Raw genomic sequence first — 21,722 nt, forward strand, 5'->3', positions numbered from 1 at the left:
GAAGTTAATGCATTGGGTTCATACACAACATCAGTACCTCACGCCACTTCCTGCCCATGTTTTTCCACTGCTTAGTGTACTTCATAAGATACATTCTTTGATACAGGAGGCAATTAGTGAGACTGCATCTCTGTTGCATTTATGCTCATGAATTTTCCTTGTTCAATCATGTGACATTAAGTTTAGAGTTTTTTATCTTTCTCTCATCCACTCCTTTCTCTGCTGTCCACATCTCTCAGTGGGAGTCAGATGCGCTGCCTTGTACCCCTCCACAGCACGAGGTATGGTCTGCATTGTGAGGCCAGGTGAGTGTTTTTGCCTACCCAGACCTCTGCTGCTGTGTGCAGCTAGCACATTGTCTGTGCCAATTGCCAACATCACCTTTGTGTTGAACACTGAAAGCTGGAAATGAGCATGTAGGTTGATGTCAGAGCAGGTAGTTATAGATGGTTCTGCATTTGATAACTACTGTCTGTGGTGTGTAGCTATGAGGAAACTGAATTTGATCACTCAGGCAGAGTCCTTTCCAGTATTAAATTCTAGGTGGTGAACTACTTTACCTTGGGTTTTCACTCACACCCAGGGCCTATAATCTGATACAAAAACGGTTGGTTTTTTAGATTAGTGCACAGCCATGCTGACAGAATTTGAATTACACTTCTGTATAAAAATCAGTTGCTATGGATCTGACTGCAGGACAAGTGACACAGACTGTAAATGTTAAGGAAAAGGGAACCACCTTGTCTCAGTTCTGTCGTGTACCTATGTAAATAAATATCACTAATGCTGGGGAGAGAACTGGAACTCCAAAATAACCTGAGAAATCAATGAAAGCTCAAGAAGAAACCTTTATGTTATGCATTTGTATTTTTCTAATAGGAAGGAAAAAGTAAAAGCAGATGGCAATTTTGTGGAATGTAATTCATATAGATTTATTCTTGAAAGTTTAACCAAGAAGAGAATGGAGCTTAAAAGGACTTTTTCAGTAGACAAACATCCTTTGCCTATTCTTGTAAATGTAATTGTTAGTTTGCATGTGAGATCTGTTGGTTATAATTCAGGGAAAAATAATTAAATTCTTTCTAATAAAATAATTAAATTATTTCTCTTAGTTTTCATTTCGCTATTTCATGCCATATAGGAACTATCCTTCTTGCTTAGCATATAAATATTGGTTTTGATCAACTGCAGAAGAGACGGAGCTAAGTTTTAGGAAGAGGCCTCTGAACAATGTCAAACTGTCATGTTAAGCAGCTGTGCCAGAAAACTGCAGATAAACATTTCAACAAGAAAACAATTAAATTACTCTTGCAATGTACAAAGCTGATGTGAACAAAACTTAGTTAATGGTTGACAATATCAATTCTTAACCCTTATGTTTTTTTCTTTCAGAAATACCACTGGGAAGACAAAAGGCATTGGGAGAGAAGGATTAAAATTAGGTGTACTGTTATGGCCTAAATGGGTTCCTCACTGGAGATGAGTGACCTCTTTCTATTTCACTTAACTGCTTTACTGTAAAAATGAAGGCAGTATTTGGAAAGAGATTTACTGTAGCTCTTTAAAATTTTATGACTGCCCATGCAGTCCTTGTTATGCATTTCCAGGATTAACAGATCAGCCATGGGGATGTTCTTGGCATTTCGTAGCCTGACCTTTTGACTGTTATAACTGTGTAAGAATAAAGAAAAATTGTAATAACATAGCAGATTGGCATGTTTTACTTAAGTGTTACTTCCATTATTCTTCATTTTTAATTCCACTGGAAGATTAAATGTGAAACTAACTGCTCAGGGGATATTCCTAGCAGTCAATCATGCAGTGGCCTTTGGCTTTTCAGTTACTGTAGAGTGTAGAGCTTTCTGCTGATAATTTACTCTTTTGACTTTCACTGAATACACAGAAACAATATAACATTTGTAGATACCTGGCCACTAATTCATTCCAATATCCTGGTTCTTACACCACTACTATTCATGGTAACCATGAGTCCCTGATTTATGAAGCATTATAATACCTCTCTTCAAGGCCTGTGGCTTTACATAAAAACATTATTTTTTTTTTCATGTTCATACATAAAAAGTCCTGAAATTCCTACAGGGTGGTAGAACTTAAAATGTGCCACTATTTACTTCAGTTCATGGGTTGATTGTAGCCACCAGATAGCACTTACTCCACTTGTTCAGTAAAGCACATTTATCTTGACTGTAACTCTACTGTTTCTTCAAAGCCAGCAAAGTGTTTCCAGCAGTCTTCTGCTTTTATTTTGTTGCACAGACTGAAATTAATAGACTGAAAACAGAATTACAAGTTTCAAAAAAAGGAAAATGAGAAAGCAGTAACTACTCATTTGTCCAAGGTTTTACTTTCCTTTTTTCTATAAGAGCCCACCTGCTTACTTTTGTAGGTAAAATTATCTTTCCCAGCTTTTTACTCTTAGACCTACAGAGGAGGTTGAGACCTAAGGGGAAGACCAAGCATCCTATCTTGTTTTCCCAGTTTACAGAGGTGTTAACAAAATCTGAGATATGGAGTCTTCCTTTTTAGTTGTGATGCAGACCCAGTAAGAACATGGCTTAGGCAGCAGACTGAGTTTACAGGGCTGGCAGTGTAAGCAAAAAACCAAAAATAATCTGAAACAGAACCCAAAGTAAAAACTGAGCAGCAGTGACAATTTCCAAGACAGTTGTCATCTGCGGCAAATTTAACAGCAAGCTCTTCACTGACCATACAAAATTACAGCGTGTCAAAGGCAAAGACATTAGCCTACCAGACTGTCTTGTCAGAGCAGAAAGAGCAGAGAGTATGTATTACACAAGTGCTATTCTGCTGGCAACACACTGAAACACATTCAAAAAATTAGTAAGAATCATCCTAATGGTTGCAGTGCATGTTTTCCTGCTGTCCAAACTCATATCTAGAAAACAGAGTTACATTTCCAAAACAAGTGTCCAAAATCAGATTTTTAAATTCATTCTAGTACAGAGGTGGCCTGACACTCAGTGAGAGTGAGATTCCTGATGTTCCACTGAATTATGTTCTGGATTCAAACACTGTCCTTATTTTAGAGAAACATGTTATTTTTTTCTTGTCTTCATAGATCCTTCTTTTTTACTTCACATCTCTTCAGATCATCTTTTCCTTCAGACCATCAGGCAACTGAACCCTTTGCCTTTTCCCTGTTGTGATGCTGTGCCGGCATGTCAGTACTTTGTTTTTCAAGTTCTGTCTGCCTCTATGAACCATTCCCAGCATGGTTTCAAGAAAGACAGGGCAATTGTGACCAGGGTCTGAAGATCAGTAGCTCGGGCAACACGGGCTAAAGAAGTGTGCATGGTGGTGTGCAGACACCCTGCATTCTCCTGCCACAGTTTTGTCCATCAAGCACTAGTCAACTTTGTAAGACTGTTTTTGTTCTGTCTCCATGAGTCCAGCATCAAAGGTGGCATTAGAATTTGAAACACCAGTTTAAGTTCTCCCTTTAGATTTCCCAATCTATCTTTTCATTAAAAAGAGTTCTGTAATGCCATACATTTCCCAAGCCATTTTAGGTAGCAAAGCTTTTATAAAAAGCATTCAAACAAAATGAGTTCAGTGGGAAGCAAGAATACACTTGCTAAATATATATTTGTGTGATTAATGTAAAATCAGGACACCCAAATTTGCTGACAAGCTGATTTATCTTCCAGTAGAGGATATAATCTCTACCAATAAGGTATACCTGCAGCAAGATTCATTTATTTGAAGCAAAATAACCATAGCTCATACCCACTTAGAAATTTTGTACTTATTCAGACAGGTCTTTGTGTACTGAACTTGAACTTTCTGGCACTAATGTTAATATTTAAAATTAATTTAAATGCATGTCATTAGTTGAAAATGAAGAGACTATTGGTGAAAAACAATGTGGAACAGCACAGGCCTTTTCCGAGTCCAAAACTACTTGCTTTGGATTGTAGACAAGAAAAGGCTAAATTAGTGAATGAAAAATTGGGCTAAATGTGGGAACAGGTGGTTTTTTTACTTTAAATATATCATTAAGCATTCATAGAATGGCAACTTGCCAAAAAAGCACTCAGTGGAGTTTTCCATTGTCACTGCAGTCTATATTTGCAGCTTTTGTCCGTAAGAAGAGTTTATCTGTCACTTAACACTCTTTTCCTTTTTAGCATCAACTGTGATTCATCCAATCATACACCCAAAAAATTGCTCTGGATTAGTCCTTATGATCTTAAATAATTTGGCTAGACTCCTAATAATCTACTATATAAATGCATGTAACAGTCGCCTATGAAGTTCCTGTAGCGGACGGTTCTTTGTTCGGGTTTATGCCTTGCTTTCCTTGATAAAACATGGGGTTTGATGTGACCTGCTGACCTCTGAAAGAGTTGAATTCAGGCCTTTGAAAGATGACAAAGTGAGCTGGTGCAGCCAGGTGCTCAGGCTGCTTGGGGGACTAACCTCAGGCAGAAGGGGAAAGGAAACAGCAAGGGCCAGTGATCCTGTAAACTGCCACAGCAAGATTTGCCGGAGTCCATCTATCACATTCCCTAATGGTGTTTACAGTCCTTCAGTTACCACATGTTGATTAGTGCAATATTCAAAAATACTTCTTAAGCCTGTTCCAAGCCTCATACTATCATTGTTTTAAGCTTTGTGCACATTTCAGGAAAGTGGCTCCCTATGTTCAGATAATATTTTCAAACTTTTTTTGCAATAACCATTTTTTTTATCCCTTTGAAAGTCTGAATTTCTGCAGCAACACACAGCTTCTGCAAATTCAGAAAGTATCTAGAATAAGATGGCCACATGTTTTAAGAACATGTATGGGCCATGCAAAAGGGCCCTTCTGATTCTGGTCAAAGAATGAGACAAGCTGCTGAGAATGTACCACACACCCACACAGTGTGTGCGCAGCACTAGGGAGGAACATCATGTTAGGTCAACAGACCTGAGTGCTTGTTACACAAACAATGACAACTTCATTAGCATTTTAGGTCAACAGACGTAAGTTCTTGTGCCACAGACAGTGTAATGGCAGCCCAAATTCACACCTAAATGTATGAACATTGCAGCTGCCTTCCTCTGTGAGGGAGAGGCTGAGAAATGGGTACGCTCAACCTCTGAAGTTACAACTGCAGTTGGGATTAGGGTATGAATGGTCTATCGTTGGCCAAAGGGCTGTAATTCTTTCTGACAGCGGCAGGGACTGCTGAGCTAGACTGCAGTATGGTGTGGAAGCACCACAGGTCCAAGTTTTAGGAGAGTGCTAGAAAGTGGGTTATATTTAGGACTGGACAGGAATGATCCAGTCAGCTAAGATTAGCTCTGGGCTTTGCAGGGGATGTAGTGCTTAGAATAGTTTGGGGGATGTCAGTGATCACTAGGCAAAGTCTGGGATTTGGAGTAGGACGAATAGGTGACCTGCAAGCCTCAATTACAGTTTAGTAAACAAAGGACCACTTGATCCTGGTTTAGGGGTAACTACATTTGAATTTTCACCTAGCAGCAGCCAGGATGCCTGAGACTATGGTTAATATACGGTTTAGGATTTGGCCTGGCAAGAAGCTGAGTTTAAGGCTGAATGTACACTACTCTGTGATAAGACCTTCCACATGGTTAGTGGGTCTAGGGCTATGACTAAAATTGAGTTTAGGTTTGAGACTAAGGTTTGTCATAAAGAAGGCTGACAAACTAGGTAGGGCAGAAGTGGCTTCTAGGTAAATAAAGAGCTGGCTAAATTTAACTTTTAATCTAAATTTGGAGCCCAAGGGGAACGATTAACTATGAATAGTGCTGCATCTGGAAGGGGGTCCTGAGTCTAATGTAAGACTGGTGATAATAGGGCCCAGATGGCAATCCTTTATGCTTCTGTATAAAGGAATCACTTAACACTGCATAAATGTCAGATTTGGGTTACGAGCCAAACAACTATGCTATGATCTAAGCAATGCAGAGGCTATTGGCTGGGCTAAGATTTGGGTTAAGATTTGGTGCTCACTGAAGCCTTCAAGTTACTTTCAGAACTGTGATCCAAAAAGCTTCAGACAAGTGCTGATAAACTGGAGTTACTCCTAGACAGTTAAGGGCTGCTTGAGTAGCCTTAGGTTTGTAGTTGAAAAGCCTTAAGACTGTTAAAACCTGAAATGAGAGCGGTGTTATGTCTCATACCTGTTCTAACTGTTCAGCTAGGCTTATGTGGCTGGACCAAAATGGTTCACATGTGATGCCACGGCAGATGCTAGCAAGTGTGTCACAGCTAGTTTTAAATGTGGGGCTTACAGGTATCAGTGCATAAATGTTAACATGAGAGTTAGACTAAGTTGAAGTGGGCCTGGGAACTCATAGTCTTTCACCTTGAATGCTCAAAGCCCTGACTGAAAAATCCACGTACGATTTTTGTGAGTCAATTAGAATTTGACCCCAGGGAGACATTTTCTATGGAAAGTTCTTTCTGCGTGACAAAAAATGGGAAGAGCGGCAGGGACTTCTTAAATGAACTTAATCAATCGTTTCTGATTTTTCAGAAAGTCAAACAGTAAGAATGTCTCAGCAGTTTATCAGAAAGAGTATTTTTTCATTCTAATTATACTATATTATTACCTTGATATTGCCCTGGTATTACTAAGGTAATAATATACTATAGTTAGATAAATTATGGTTAAATATTAATGTTTTCAAGTTTAGGAGCTGAAGATTGTATTACATAAAAGTGCTGTTTAAAAATCAGGAAAAGTACAGTTCTCATACAGGGTTGCAAAAAATATTTTAAAAGACAGTGTTAGCATTGGAGAAATTATCTATATATTTCTGCCTTGAGATTTTCACAGTTATTGTGAACATTTGCTTTCATAAAGCAGCTCTGGTTCCTTCTCTAAAGAGCTAATGTAACATTTTTCTTCCTGTCTTGTCTCCTGTTAGCCTGTCTTCATCCCTTCCCTTTTCTCTTTTCCCTTTCTCAATATCTATTTTTATTTCATCTCATTGTTTTGTTTTTAAAAGCACTTCCCCATTAAATTTCAATTTGAAACATTCCTGAAAATGCAATTAAAAAACATATGCATGAAACAGTTGTAATGCATCGATACCTCATAAAAAAGAAGCTACACACTTTGCATCTTTTTGTCCCTCAAAACCTGTACTGTTTGCTGTGTGAGATCCCAGGAGTTTATTAATCTTTAGATGCCAGTCTTGCAATAGCTCTTTAAGTCCTGTTCAGCTATGAACACCTTTTGCTTCCAGCCATCCACATACATACAGCAGGTTAAATGGATACTGAGGAGATACCTCATATCCTGTGTAAATTAGAACAGACACATCCTTTTGGTCAGCTAGGGAACAACGGATGTCACAGCTCACAGATTTTTTATATAGAGCAGTGGTCTCCAAACTGGGGTTCCAGCACTCTGGGCTGTACACAAGACAATCCACTGAGGTACATGAAGAAAGTATTTTTTTTACCATTAAAAAATAAAATTTTAAAATAGTGTTTATGTAATCCTTTTTAAATGTCTGTTTTGTGTATATTTTATTGTGTACATAACATTAGTACAGTAGTACATGCACATAATTTATAAATAAATATACATATATTGGAGTCCATTTTTTACTCATAACAGTGTGAGATGAAAGAAAGTTTAGAGACTGCTGCTCTAGAGCATCTAGTTCACCTTGAACACTATGTAGCTATTACATCTGCAATGAATAAAATATACATATATTCCTCTACTTAGGCCTGTATCTGTGGAATGAAAGATAAATCCTATCAGCCATTATAAAAAGAAGTATCTTCTTTCCCCTATAAAAACAGACTATATCAACTTCCAGTTGTGCCTGGTTGTGCAGTGCTTGCTCATCCTTTGCAATTAAGACACAGTGGAAGTTGAGGGCAGGACGTTTTGTCTTCTGCTGTCTCATAAGGATTTCATATCACAGAACATACATGGGACCTATTTAGTTGTTTTTGATATTCAGCCTATAAATGGCTGAACCTGTGATCTGGTCTTAAAATCAGAAGGAAGCACTGAATGTGCAAGGACAGTTTGTCATCTTTTCTTTACGTAAACTGGAAGAGTTAGGGATGTGTTACTTTGCAAGCTCACCCAATTTGAGCATTGAAAATTATCTTTTCCAACTCAATATATGTTATTCTTACAGGTTACTTTTTCTTTTCAATTCCCATGGATTTTTTTCTCTTTTTTTTCTTATGAAGGTAATATATTCAGCACACACTAGCAAAATGCCATTTGCAGAATGACACGTAGACTGCAGAATGAAAAGAGGGAAAGGTGAACAGCTGACAGTGAAGTTTTGAATGGAAGTGGCAATTTTGTCCACACAAACATAGCAGCAGCTCATCTGTAAAACCAGGCATATCCTCATATGTCTGTTTTTGTCTGATTTCTGACTGTGGACTGTGTAGGGCAAGGACTGTGTTTTTGTGTTCTGTCTGTATGGTAGCAATAATTACTGTTATTGATACAAAATTATGCCTTTTATTGAAACAAAATTATGCCTATAAACAACTGGACTAAAAATAATTAGCACAGCCATCACAACAGCAGTACTTCGGGATGTCAAATGCACAAGGTCTAATCCTGTACTGCTAAAACAGTATATCCCTCACCACTGGAAACTGCCTGGAAGGAACCAGGCTGGGAGGACTGACACAGCTGTGAGAGCCTGAGAAGTATTCAGTGAGCAGGAGCAGAGACCTCGGGGCAGTCATTACACCATTTCCGGTAGGATTTAAATTATAATTTTGTATTAGCAGTAGGTTCGAAATACAGTGTCAATCTCTTCTCTATAGGTATAGAAGAGAGCCAGCCTTCTGTTCCCCCCTGTTTACTTAGTCACCATCGGTGCTAAGAGCTTCACAACCTCTTTTGAAGGGAGAGACACATGAGGCTGCCCAGACCAGCCTCCGCCTCCGGGGAGCAGCTCTAGTTTTGCAGTAGTTTGGCATAAATAAGCATTGCCATCTGATGTCGGAGCCGTGGAACTGCACAGCAGTTCCCTGACAGTGGAAAGTTGACGTTAAAGCAAGTGGCTTTTTCTCTAAGGAAGTGTCTATGGCTAAACACCAGATTTCATTTTTTCTGACACCATTTTATGGTTTCTCATGATGAAAATCCTGTTTTCCTGAACTAAGCAGGGTTTAAACAGCAGGAAAGGGATCGCTTTAATGTTTACAAAGTTCAAAACCCTTTTCATCAATGACCACTGTGTTTCTAGCTTTTCCTTAGAGACAAGATGCTGGAAACTTTTGCTCTGCTTTTGCTTTTTCCTTCTCTGGGCCTTCTGTGGTGTCGCTCACAGCCATTCAGACAAGCACAGGGTGGTAGGCAGTGATACCTCTCTGAGCACATGTGCTGTAATTTTCGATGTTTGGCATTTACCAAGTGCAATGCTATTGTTTCAGGTGGCAGTGTGTCTTGTGCTTGGACAGATGCTGCTTATAAAGACCTTAGTAGTGTATTTCAGCTGTCAAGAGTGGTGGTTTCATTTTCTGCCATGCGCTTCTGACAGTGGTCTGTATAACTGTGTCTTAGCCTCACCACTGTAAAGTTGATTTTCGAATGCTGCCAGGCTTACTGCTTGGCACAGGAAGCCTGCCCTTCCATTCAGAATTCTGCTCCCACTTACAGGTCAATTATCATCAAAAAAGACATACGGATGGTCTTGGTGCTACTGTTAAATGGAGCCAGATCAAAATAACGGTGGATTTAGGACCTGGAAAAAGGAAAAAGATTGATTACTACTAATTTAGTTTAGGAAGAGAAAAATAAGTAGCTTGCAATTCTATATCATATTCTGTGCTAGCATATCAAAGTGCTTTACTAACTGATTATCTTCACAACCTATCCTATAAGTGAGGCAACTCTCATGTGTTGCTTTTCTCTTAAAGCAACAGCAAAAACCAGGCAAATAATTCAACTTTTCTGGCATGTATCTTTTCACTTCCTTGATTTGGAAGATGGTTCTCACAACTTTGTACCTTACCTATTTCCTCCTGGGAAGAAATGAGGTATTGAGATTATTTTTCCAGAAGCCTGGAAAACACTGTTAATTAGCTCATGCAGAGCTCCGTGCTGCTAGCAAGGTTTAACATAGCAAGTCTAAAAAGAATGCATATATATTTCTGTATGGTAGTGCAGATGCACATACACAAAACCCACAGTCCTTTGAAAATTGGAACATACCTCAGTCACTTGACCCTTTAAAAATATGATCCTTGGGTTTACTATCCTTTTGTCATGCATGGATTTACTGTTATAAGAGCTCTCACTGAATTTGTCACCTGGAAAGTACTGTCTCACCTTTGTAAAAAGATATTACATTTAGATGGGAACAGTGCTATCTGTAAGTGCTGGATATCTGCTCATGTCTAACTCATGCTGTACCATATTCTTTACTAATGGCTTTCCAGAGAGTGAAAACGGAGGTGTAGGATTTCTGTTCTTACTCATACACACAAACGTATGACTTAAGTGGAGATAGGATCCAGATATGTTCAACAAACTTTTTTCCTCAGACTACTCCAGTCTGCCCCTAAGTACTGTATCTGAGTATTTCCTCTAGAGCACAACAGCTCTACTAGATCTTGGCTGCTATCTTGCTTGGTTTTGTAAGTTGTTCCCCACTATTTATCTCATTTCATTAGTGAAATGCATGACTTCTTCCCCAGGTTTTCTGAGGTGCTTCTGTTTCACAGAGACCAGTCTGCAATTGTTATCATAGTCAATGAGCAGTGCAACTGAAATAATACAAAACAGGAGAAACAGACTGAGCACCTACTGGCAAGACAGAACTTTGAATACTGTGTTTGAATACATCCAATCCAGCCTTGCATACAAAAAAAAAATGTATCTTCATTATAAGCTGTACTCAAAACACCAAAGTTTTCCACCACCATTACTCTGGAACATACCTGTTGCAGCATGCTACAAACTGAACCTTCCTCTTACCAGCATGTCACATGAAGATGGGAACAAACCAGGGAATCAGTCATCTGAATTTATGAGCAATCTCACTAATAAAATCTTAGCCTTAATTAATAACAAAGAACTCTGCCATTAAAATTAATGAAATTTCAGACCCATTTATTGGTTTGAACTTCCACATGCTTTTTTGTCTCCTTAAACACTAGGAACTTGAGCTTCAAGTTTTTAGCCCTACTGATCTGTAGTTATCCTCTCCTAACAACATCACAGAAAAGACTGCCTGTCGAGAATACAGTTAATATTCATTTATTATTATGTAACCTTTCAAAAGAGGTTTCAAGCAAGGAAACTACACCTCCTAGTTCATAAACCTCAAGCAGTATTACAGAAGAAAGGAAAAAATAGAGAATATATCTTTTCCACCATACAGAATGATTTAATTGCTGTTACTCTTTCTGTCACTAGTAAAATGTCTGTGGGTAAAGCACAGTCTCGAATGATACAGATGTGTATGGGTTACTTGCTTGCAGAGTCATTACCCATACCAACATCATTATCCCATTTGTTGGAAGCTGTGAGTGTGATCTTTTCTCTCCCCACCCTGATTTTTTATCTTAGTCTCAGCCTGTGTGAAAATACAGAACAGTGTCATCTCTAACATGCCCAGGAAACGGTCACCTAACTGCAGTTTGCAATGAGTTTTCTCAGCTAGTGCTATTCGAAAAAGGAGTGAACAATGGTTTAAGAATTGGGACACCTTGATGTGCCCTAGACCTTAGGCCAGCACTAGCTGCAGGTATTTCATAAGTGTGAGATAATCAGTTGCTGAACAGGATGAAATAAAGACATGAAATACCACTTTCGTCAGGGAAAAAGTTAACTTCTGGTCTACACAGATGGCTTAAGCAGCTTTGTGTTCTTCATGGTAATGGAGAGCAGATGGGATTAACATGAAAGGTTATTCTTAAAGTGATCTTGCCATGCCAAAAGCAGTTCCAGATCTCTATGCTGATTTGTATCTGCAGACATGGTGCTGTCCTAGATCCCTATCCTGATCATTGTGGGCATGAACAGACCAAAGAGTGTTCTGTGTTGAAGTCTTAATTCTTCCCACATATTAAAAGGATATTCTTCCTGGCAGATGCATGAAGTTAGCAACCTTTTGCCTCAATAGTGAACACAGATATTGTCATCTGTGTGTTACTCTGTCAAGGTGTCTTTACCCGGAAGGGATTTCTTTTCTCTCTTCCAGTGTTCATGAGGGTAGTTATCACGCTAACTGTTTCCACCTACACTCCTTTGCAGATTTCCCACTGAACCAGCTGACAGCTGCCATCATCTGGCAGCACGTTCTCAGACTTCGGCCTTCTGAGCCAATTTCTGCTCCTTCACCTTCTGTCTCTCATCTGTGATCAGAGATCAGGCTTCCTTTATGTTTCTTGCAATATAATACACTTTTCATGAGCTTCCAGATGCTCTGTGACTGGGCAGACATCACATATCGCTGCCTCAACAAGTCTGGTTTTCATCAACACAAAAAATTAATAGGCTACCAGTCATACCAGCCCTGCTAGAAGAGCGTGTGTTTGTGTGAGTATGTGCACACGTGCTCATGCGTGTACGCATGCACACATGCTTCAGTGTCAGCTCTGCAGCTGCACTGCCCTGGCCCCACTCACAGAGTGGCAGCATCTGGCCCTAGTGGAAGACTTCTTTCAGTGCCACAGCAGTTCTGATCATTTGTAGTCTCTCCTTCTAATCATTTGTACTTGCTCTTTTAAGAAAGGGTTTGGAGGAACCACTGCAAACATGTTATCGAAAGTGATATATTTTACTGAGGTGGATGATGTGACAGCCAAATATCCCTTGTGGAGTTAGTGTGCACTGGAAAAATTATGATGTGTCTACATTCCAAGTTAATGGCCTGGCATCCCTTTTCATTCTCTCCAGTCAATGCTGAATCCCCCATGGGCAACACTGAGCAGTCTCAAATACCTCTTCCATCACAAAATTTCTATCTAGTGCTATGGACTCTACAAGTATCACCCCATCATTTCTTTAGATGCTAGCTTGGACAGTTGGTTAATTTTTGTAAGTTGTTTCTAGGGACAGAAGAACTGGGGGGAACCAAGTGTTTCTGTGATACCTACAAGGTCATGGTGTTATATTTGTACCCACACATTTCATCTAGAAAATAAGTGTGTCACACTGACAATGGCCACCACATGCAGTACCAAGTTCCTGCTGTACCATGAGGCCTTTGTCTTGGGAGCCACTGCTTCTCCCCTGATCATCAGCATCTTGTCTCAGGGAATAAGGACACCTAACTTACACCTCTCACTAAATCTTGAGCTTAAAAGAAGCAGGGAAACACTGGTACTCACAGTGGAAAGGTACCACCTCCATAAAAAGGAACAGATCCTCTCTAAGCACCAGTGCTGAGTTCCCAGCTCAGCTGGAGACAACACCTCATGTGGAATCTAGATCTTAGCTCTCTCTATGTCTCTTGCTGGGTGCAACAGGAGCCAGGAGCCAGTCAAGACACCTCTGATAGACTCAGAGAAGCAGGGGCTTACAGCTCCTGCAGAGCTTGAGCTGCATCCATGTTTTTTCCTCTTCTTCCAGCACTGATTACTACCTGTTTCCTTATAAAAAGCATGCAGTAGCATTCTGAATCCTTCAAGAACAGGAAAGAGACTGTGAAACAGTTTCTTTGCTTGTTGTTCAGATCTCTCTCAGCCAGCACACATATAAAAATACATCTTACTATTTCCTCAGAGTCACACTAAAAAAGTGCTTTGGCAGCTGTTGCTTTTTCCATGTGTTCATGATACTTTCCTCAGACTCACAGAAATGAGTTCAACAAGAAACATCTGCCTTTGTTATCAGGCTCCTGGGGTGGCAGGGCCATATGTTGCAATGCACTAGGGTTTGGGTTGTGGTTTTCTATTATATTATCTATGACAAAAATACCTGGACAGGAACACTAAAGCAACAGACAGGGGTGCACCTTCTAGCATCCCTGGTCCAGTTACATATGGAGAGAGTAGGAGGGGAAAGGAGTGCAGGAATGGCCAGGCTTACATGATCTCCTAAACAGCACCTCTGTCTCCTACTGTGGGACCTGGACCCTGGTCTAGATACATCCCTGGGCTCTCTTACCTATGTTCTGAAATCAGCTGGGAACCAGTATGCCTCGATACTGGTAGTTGAACAAATTGAAATATATTTCCCAGTGATCAAAAGTCTGATTCTGACATTGTCATCTACACTGTTTTCTCCCTGTTTTGATACATAGAGTGTTTTGGATATCAGCGTTGTGTTGTGTGATAAACAGGCATCCGGAACTGTACTAGCACATTTGCAAAGCAAGGGCTGGAGTTTAACCCATTCATACCTATATGAGTCATGAAACTAAATTCTCAAGCAGTCTTAAAATTATCCTTTTCATTTTAACCCTACATGTGTACTCATGCACAGGTGAATTTACTTTTACAATAGATTGTTTGATCAGAACAAATTGAGAGTGTTTGGATTAGGTTAAGGACCAGTAAATCAGATCTTGCTGTGGGAGTCTGCTATAGACCTCCCAACCAAAGCAGTGAGGTGGATGAAGCTTTCTATAAACAGTTGGGAGAAATCTCGCGGTCACTTGCTGTTGTTCTTGTGGGGAACTTTAACCTCCCGGGTATCTGCTGGGAACACAACACAGCAGAGAGGGAACAATCCAGGGCATTCCTGGAATGTGTGGAGGATAACTTCCTCACACAGCTGGTGACTGAGCCGACCAGGGGAGGTGCCCTCCTGGACCTGCTTCTTGTGAACAGGGAAGAGCTTGTGGGGGAAGTAAAGGTTGGAAGTCGTCTAGGGTGCAGTGATCATGAGATGATTGAGTTTTCCATCCTTGGAGAAACAAAGAGAGGGGTTAGTAAAACTGCCACCTTGGACTTCCGGAGGGCAAACTTTGACCTGTTCAAAAGACTGATTGACAAAATCCCTTGGGAGGCTGCCCTGAAGGATATGGGAGTCCAGGAAGGCTGGACATACTTCAAGAGAGAAGTCTTAAAAGCACAGGAGCAGGCTGTTCCTGTGTGCTGAAAAACAAGCAGGAGGGGAAGGAGACCGGCCTGGCTAAACAGGGACCTTTGGCTGGATCTCAAGAACAAAAAGAGAATCTATGACCTTTGGAAGAGGGGGCAGGTCTCTCATGAAGACTATAAAGATGTAGTGAAGCTATGCAGGGAGAACATCAGGAGAGCCAAAGCACAGCTAGAGCTCAACCTGGCTACAGCTGTTAAGGATAATAAAAAATGTTTCTGTAAATTTGTTAACAGCAAAAGGAGGATTAGGGAAAATCTCCCTCCTTTATTGGATGCAGAGGGAAACATGGTAACTAAGGATGAGGAAAAGGCTGAGGTGCTCAACGCCTACTTTGCCTCAGTCTTTAGCAGTAGAACTGGCTGTTCCCTGGACACCCAGCCTCATGAACTGGGAGATTGGGAGGGGAAGCAAATTGATGTCAGCACAGTTGAAGAGGAAGTGGTCAGAGACCTGCTACACCGCTTGGATGCACACAAGTCTGTGGGACCGGATGGGTTACACCCAAGGGTGCTGAGGGAGTTGGCAGATGTGCTCACCAAGCCGCTTTCCATGATTTACCGGAAGTCATGGCTAACTGGGGAGGTCCCATTGGACTGGAGTGTGGCAAGTGTGACACCCATCTACAAGAGAGGCAGGAAGGAGGATCCAGGAAACTATAGACCTGTCAGTCTGACCTCGGTGCCAGGGAAGGTCATGGAGCAGGTCATCGTGAGTGCCATTACAAGTCATATAATGGACAACCAGGGGATCAGGCCGAGTCAGCATGGGGTTATGAAAGGCAGGTCCTGCCTGACAAACCTGATCTCCTTCTATAACAAGATGACCTGACTGTTGGACAAGGGAAAAGCTGTGGATATTATCTACCTGGATTTTCGAAAAACATTTGGTGCAGTTCCCCATAGAATTCTCACAGAAAAACTGGCTGCTCATGGCCTGGATGAGTGTACGGCCTGCTGGGTCAAGCACTGGCTGGATGAACGGTCCCAGAGAGTGGTGGTCAATGGAGTTAAATCCAGCTGGTGGCCAGTCACAAGTGGTGTTCCTCAGGGCTCGGTTGTTGGGACCATTTCTGTTTAACATCTTTATTGATGATCTTGATAAGGACATAGAGTGCATTATCAGTAAATTTGCAGATGACACCAAGTTAAGTGGGAGTGTCGATCTGCATGAGGATAGGGAGGCTCTACAGAGAGACTTGGATAGATTGGATCGGTGGGCCAATGTTAACGGGATGAGCTTCAACAAGGCCAAGTGCCAGGTCCTGCACTTGGGCCACAACAACCCCATGCATCGCTACAGGCTTGGGGAGGTGTGGCTGGAGAGCTGTCTGGAAGAGAAGGATCTGGGGGTTCTAATTGACAAGCAGCTGAACATGAGCCGGCAGTGTGCCCAGGTGGACAAGAAAGCCACCGGCACCCTGGCTTGTATTAGAAATAGTGTGACCAGCAGAAGTAGGGAGGTGATAGTCCCCCTGTACTCTGCACTGGTGAGGCCACACCTGGAGTATTGTGTCCAGTTTTGGGCACCTCAATATGAGAGAGATATCAAGGTGCTGGAGCGAGTGCAGAGGAGGGCGACAAAGCTGGTGAAGGGCCTGGAGAACAAATCCTATGAGGAGCAATTGAAAGGAGCTGGGACTGTTTAGTTTGAGGAGGAGAAGGCTGAGGGGAGACTTCATCACTCTCTACACCTACCTGAAAGGACATTGTAGAGAGGTTGGTGCTGGTCTCTTCTCACAGGCAATTAGCAACAGAACAAGAGGGAATGGCTTTAAACTGCAACAGGGGAGGTTCAGACTGGACATTAGGAAACAAGTTTTCACAGACAGAGTGGTCAGACAGTGGAATAGGCTGCCCAGGGAGGTGGTGGAGTCACCATCCCTGGATGTGTTTAAGGGTCGTTTGGATGAGATGCTGGGGGATATGGTGTAGGGGAGAACTTTGTAGAGTAGGGCCGATGGTTGGACTTGATGATCCCAAGGGTCTTTTCCAACCTGAATGATTCTACAATTCTATGAAAATCATACAATGTTAAGACAAAGTTGCTCAGTATGCATCTCAAGCAAGACTGATGACAGTGCCTTTTCTGTATTGCACTACCACCTGCAAGATCCTGATGCAGACTAGATCCCTTGCATGCTACAGGCTGTACAAAGAAAGCACTAAATGGCTATACACGTGTGATACTGTTATTATCAAAGGAAATGTTTTGCTACTACTGCCATCAGTAAAGTAAGCCTACTTGCAGCAATGATGGGAAGTTGTAAGATAAAATCTGACTTTAGAACAGGATTTTATAGCTAATAACTACTTAGTGGAAAAGGGTTTTGAGCTACTGCTTAATAATCCTATTACAATCAAATCGACTTTATAGCAATCTCAAGTATAGGTTTGTTTCTACCCACCTCTCACTCCTGTTTTTAAAGTCATACCATCTTGCAGTGGTGTCCTAACTCTATGGGCTGAACTTTCTTGCTCTTTCTCCAGAGCTGACTCAGTATGTGCTTGACATGTCCATTCTCTACTTTCTTCTGTACTGTCTGCAATTTTATTACCAAAGAAATATCAAGTTAGTTGAGCAAAAGGAAAGACACAGAAATGTAATTTTGTATTGTTAAGTGCTTCCTTTTCCCATTTTCTTTCACTCTATCTCAAACTGCATGAATTCCCAAAGTAATCAGCCAGCTTTTCATTCTGGCACAAATTTTCTCTATGACCCAGGATAAAGTTTTTTCTTTGATTTTCTTTACTTGCCTACCTGCATCACAAGGCCATAATATTGATTAGCTGATGCTAATTCAGAATTTAGAAGCTGTGGCAAACTCTGCAAACTATGGATTAAATTAATTTTTAAATGTAATAGTTATCAGTCAATTCAGAGTTTTTTATTTCCCATGCTTCTGGCATCAAACAGAATACATATGGTAAAGAACAACAGGAAATAACCATATATCATTCACACTCCTTTGTTGGACATATTTTTTAGACGCTTACACAAAAGTAGTCTTTTGTGGATACTATGCTGCATTTCTGCATCATGACCTGTAGTATGTATCTCACTAACAGAAGAATTCCAGGTCAGACCTTCCTCACACTGCCAATAAAGCTGGAAAAGCCAACCACTCTTTCTTCTGTACCTTTATGGAAAAAAATACTTTTGATCGTGCTGATAAACATTTGAGATTATCTAGAAATTCTGAATTGGATTATGTAAAATTGAAATTACCAGAGCTGAAAAAATGCTTAAGTTAGACCTTCACAGCTGAACCTCTGCAACACTGTCCATGTAACTCATCCCAAACAACAGGATCTGAAAAACCTGAACAGATTGTACTTTGAAATACAACAATATTACTAAGTATTTGAGCCAGCAACTAAATCCGCAAGGGCGTTAATGGGAGACCTGTCCCAGCAATCTAACCTAGGATCAGGGTTTGAGAACAGAGTTTGACCTTTTATACCACGTGTTCTTTCTCTGGGAGTCTTGAATTTTGTAGACTCCCACTTCAAATGTACAAAAGCAATCTTATTTCCATTTGGTTGTTACACTGACAATTTGTATCATGTAATCATGACATTACAGCACTCTATATTGACAAAAATTATTTATTTCTGCAAAGTGAACTGTTAAAAATTATAATTATACTTTGATTACCTTAGCCTAGTATTGAGTGTACTAAAATCTCTACACGTTTTTAGCACCTTTTTTTTTTTTTTTTAGTTTTGTTGATGTAGACTTGGAATGATTACTTAACAGTCTTTTAGTTTATACACTTTACAAGATAAGAAATTATAGCAAATGTAAAATTCAGGTAACATATTATTTGGTCTGCTTGCCTGGTAGAATCTTGTGGATAAGTAACAAATACAGAGATTTAAAAATTACAGTTCAATATTTGTATTTCAGAGGCGTGTAGACTTTCTTTCCAGGATCTACTGTCTGCACGTTAGGTGCTGTGTCACCCTACAGAAAACTGCAAAAGTACTCTCACAAGAGCCAGTCTCACACTAAAATGCTGACAATGTTCATACTCCCACGAGAGGGCAGTAGGCGGGCACGGTACACGAAAATCCCTTCACACTAGATTTTAATTAATATTAACCTTATAGTTTAATTCTGCTTATTAATCATAGGGAAATCTGTACAAATTGTCAGAGTAATTTAATGCATAATGTTAAATGAATCCCATTTTACAGCTACTATACTAAGAAACTTTTAGCCAATTTGTACTCATAATTACATAAATTTTTACGTAAGTGTATGCTTTCTGGTATCATTCACCCGTGTCCTGAGATGTGAAGCACTCTGCTATCACAGTCATAAATGAATATTCTGGGATGCTGTCCCAGCATAGGAAATGCATGTAGGCAAAATGAAGCCCTTTCTGAATCAAAGTCGGAAGATTGTTTGTCGAGGTAGAAATCAGCCTGGCAATTTCCCACATGCTACTCTTCCCTGACTGAAGCTCTGCACAAGCTACTGCAGCTCTTTCTGATCCATCTCCTGCAGCAGCAAGGACCAGCCTCAGTAATCCTCTTCACACTGCCCCAGCCCTAAACATCATGCCATAGCAAGGTAGAGGTCATCAGCACTGGTGGCGTGACACTGCCTTGCGAGTGATCTTAGTTTGACTTGCTGGATTGTACTCTCCATCCACCCACCTAGCACAAAACTTCTGCAGCTGTGACACTTTTGCACAAAGAAAATTTTTACTCAGCAAAAGTGGGACCTAGAGCTGTCTTTCCCACATGGGCACTCTTACTCCAGTAGAAGAAGGTCTTTTTGAAGGGATTTCACTCCCATTGTCTTTTTGGCTGTCATTTGAACCTACAGGAGGCAAGCTTAATGACAAAATACCTGGGGTTTTCTCATCAGCATGTGTCTTATTTTCAAAATAATTACACATTTGGGATTTTATGTGCTGGGAGAAAAGTTTGTTTCAAAGAAGTTATGTGGTTTTGGATACTTACAGTTCTAAAATAGCTGTGAACCATGTTGAACGTCATTTGTTCACAAACAAGACTGTTTTCTTCTATATGGAAGTGAGCTGTTTCAGCAATGTTTAGTCAACCGGCACTGACCTTTCTTCTCAAATGCCACAAATTCATTTTCAATAAATGTTTAACTACTGATTTCTAAAGGGAAAGGTTCACAGCATGTAGAACCTACTTTTAATCTTACAGTGATTTTATAGTTACCACACAACATGGTGGCTGTAGGACTGCATATGTGTTTTAGTATGTTGAAATTTTTCATCTGTATTTCAAATATCTTTTGACACTGGTGATATCTCCTTTTTCATTTTGCTTCTGACATCTTCCTGTATTGTCCTAAGAGATGTGAAAATACTGACAAAGAGGAAAAAAATAAGCCCATATTATAACACTGGCTAAGCTGGTTATCTTTTCTCTTAACAAATGCATGCTTGAGAATTGATCGGAATAATCTCAGGGTATACCTACACTGCAGTCTCTGGCTAGTATAGATAAGCTTAGCTAGATAGCCTGCTAAATAGCCAACTGTCACATCAGGAAACTCACTGCAGGTTGAGATTCTGGCTGAAAAGTTGGGTAGGTATCAGGCAATTTATGGCACTAAGCTTTATGTTCTCACAACTTGTCCACCCTCTACCATTAGATCTTAATTATTTAATGTCAAGTCAACTTTCTACACTATAGTGGAATCCCAGAAAAGACAAATGTATGCACATATTCTAAGGCCAGGGGTGTGGAAATGGGTTAATCTATAGTATATTGAGTTGTCCTGACTGCAGAAGATTATGAACACGCTATATCTGCTAAGAATAATTACACTACTTGCATATCAGGATGGACCAGTGTGAAACCAGCATCCTTTCAAATGATTGCTACTTCTGTTCACAGCTTGCTTGTTTCTACCTGGCTTCCATGGTAGGAATGGTGAAGTAAAACTCTTGTCCCACTCACCCCACCAACTCCAAAAGGGCATGGGTTTCAGCTCAGAACTTGAGTAGAATATGTGTAGACCTGTGACTAAAGTGGAAGAGGTGAGTTACCCTCAGACCTGGATACCAAAACCTCAGGTTGTGACCATTTTGAACTCATCTTTACACTGAAGTACAGCTCTTCCTGCAGGTTACTGATGTATTTGTCAGGGTCTTCACAAATAAGGTAAATTGTCCCAAATCAGCAACTCTGGGGTTTATTACCATAACTCCCACACCCATATTCCCAGGTTGTTCTAGCATACTTGTTTCTATTCAGTTTAAGTGCACTCATCCAAAATTTTATGTGATCTTTGCTATTAATTGTTGTCAACTATGAAGACTGGAGTAGTTGCTATAGGTGGTTGATAAAACATTGTTTACCCTTAAAGAAAGAGCCAGTTTCAATGTTTTGTAAATTTTTAAAAATCTACCTGCCACTCCAAGAACATTTTTGTGATGCTGGGCTGGTAACCACTTGCCAAAGACTGAAATATCCATTCAGAAGAGCATTACAGCTACTTATATCTTCAGGACTGTCTGTAATCCTGGGCATGGCTAAATTAGGCCAAAGTTGTATGCACTTGCAGGAGAAGACATTTATGCATACCTTTGAAGTATGTAACGTCTATATGCCATGTGCTTTGCATGAAGAAAGAACATATCTGTGCAAAGAGTTGCACATATTAAAAGATTTGTGCCCTGCATTTCACACC

Source organism: Strix uralensis, chromosome Z (genome assembly GCF_047716275.1).
Source record: "Strix uralensis isolate ZFMK-TIS-50842 chromosome Z, bStrUra1, whole genome shotgun sequence".
Classification (NCBI taxonomy): Eukaryota; Metazoa; Chordata; class Aves; order Strigiformes; family Strigidae; genus Strix; species Strix uralensis.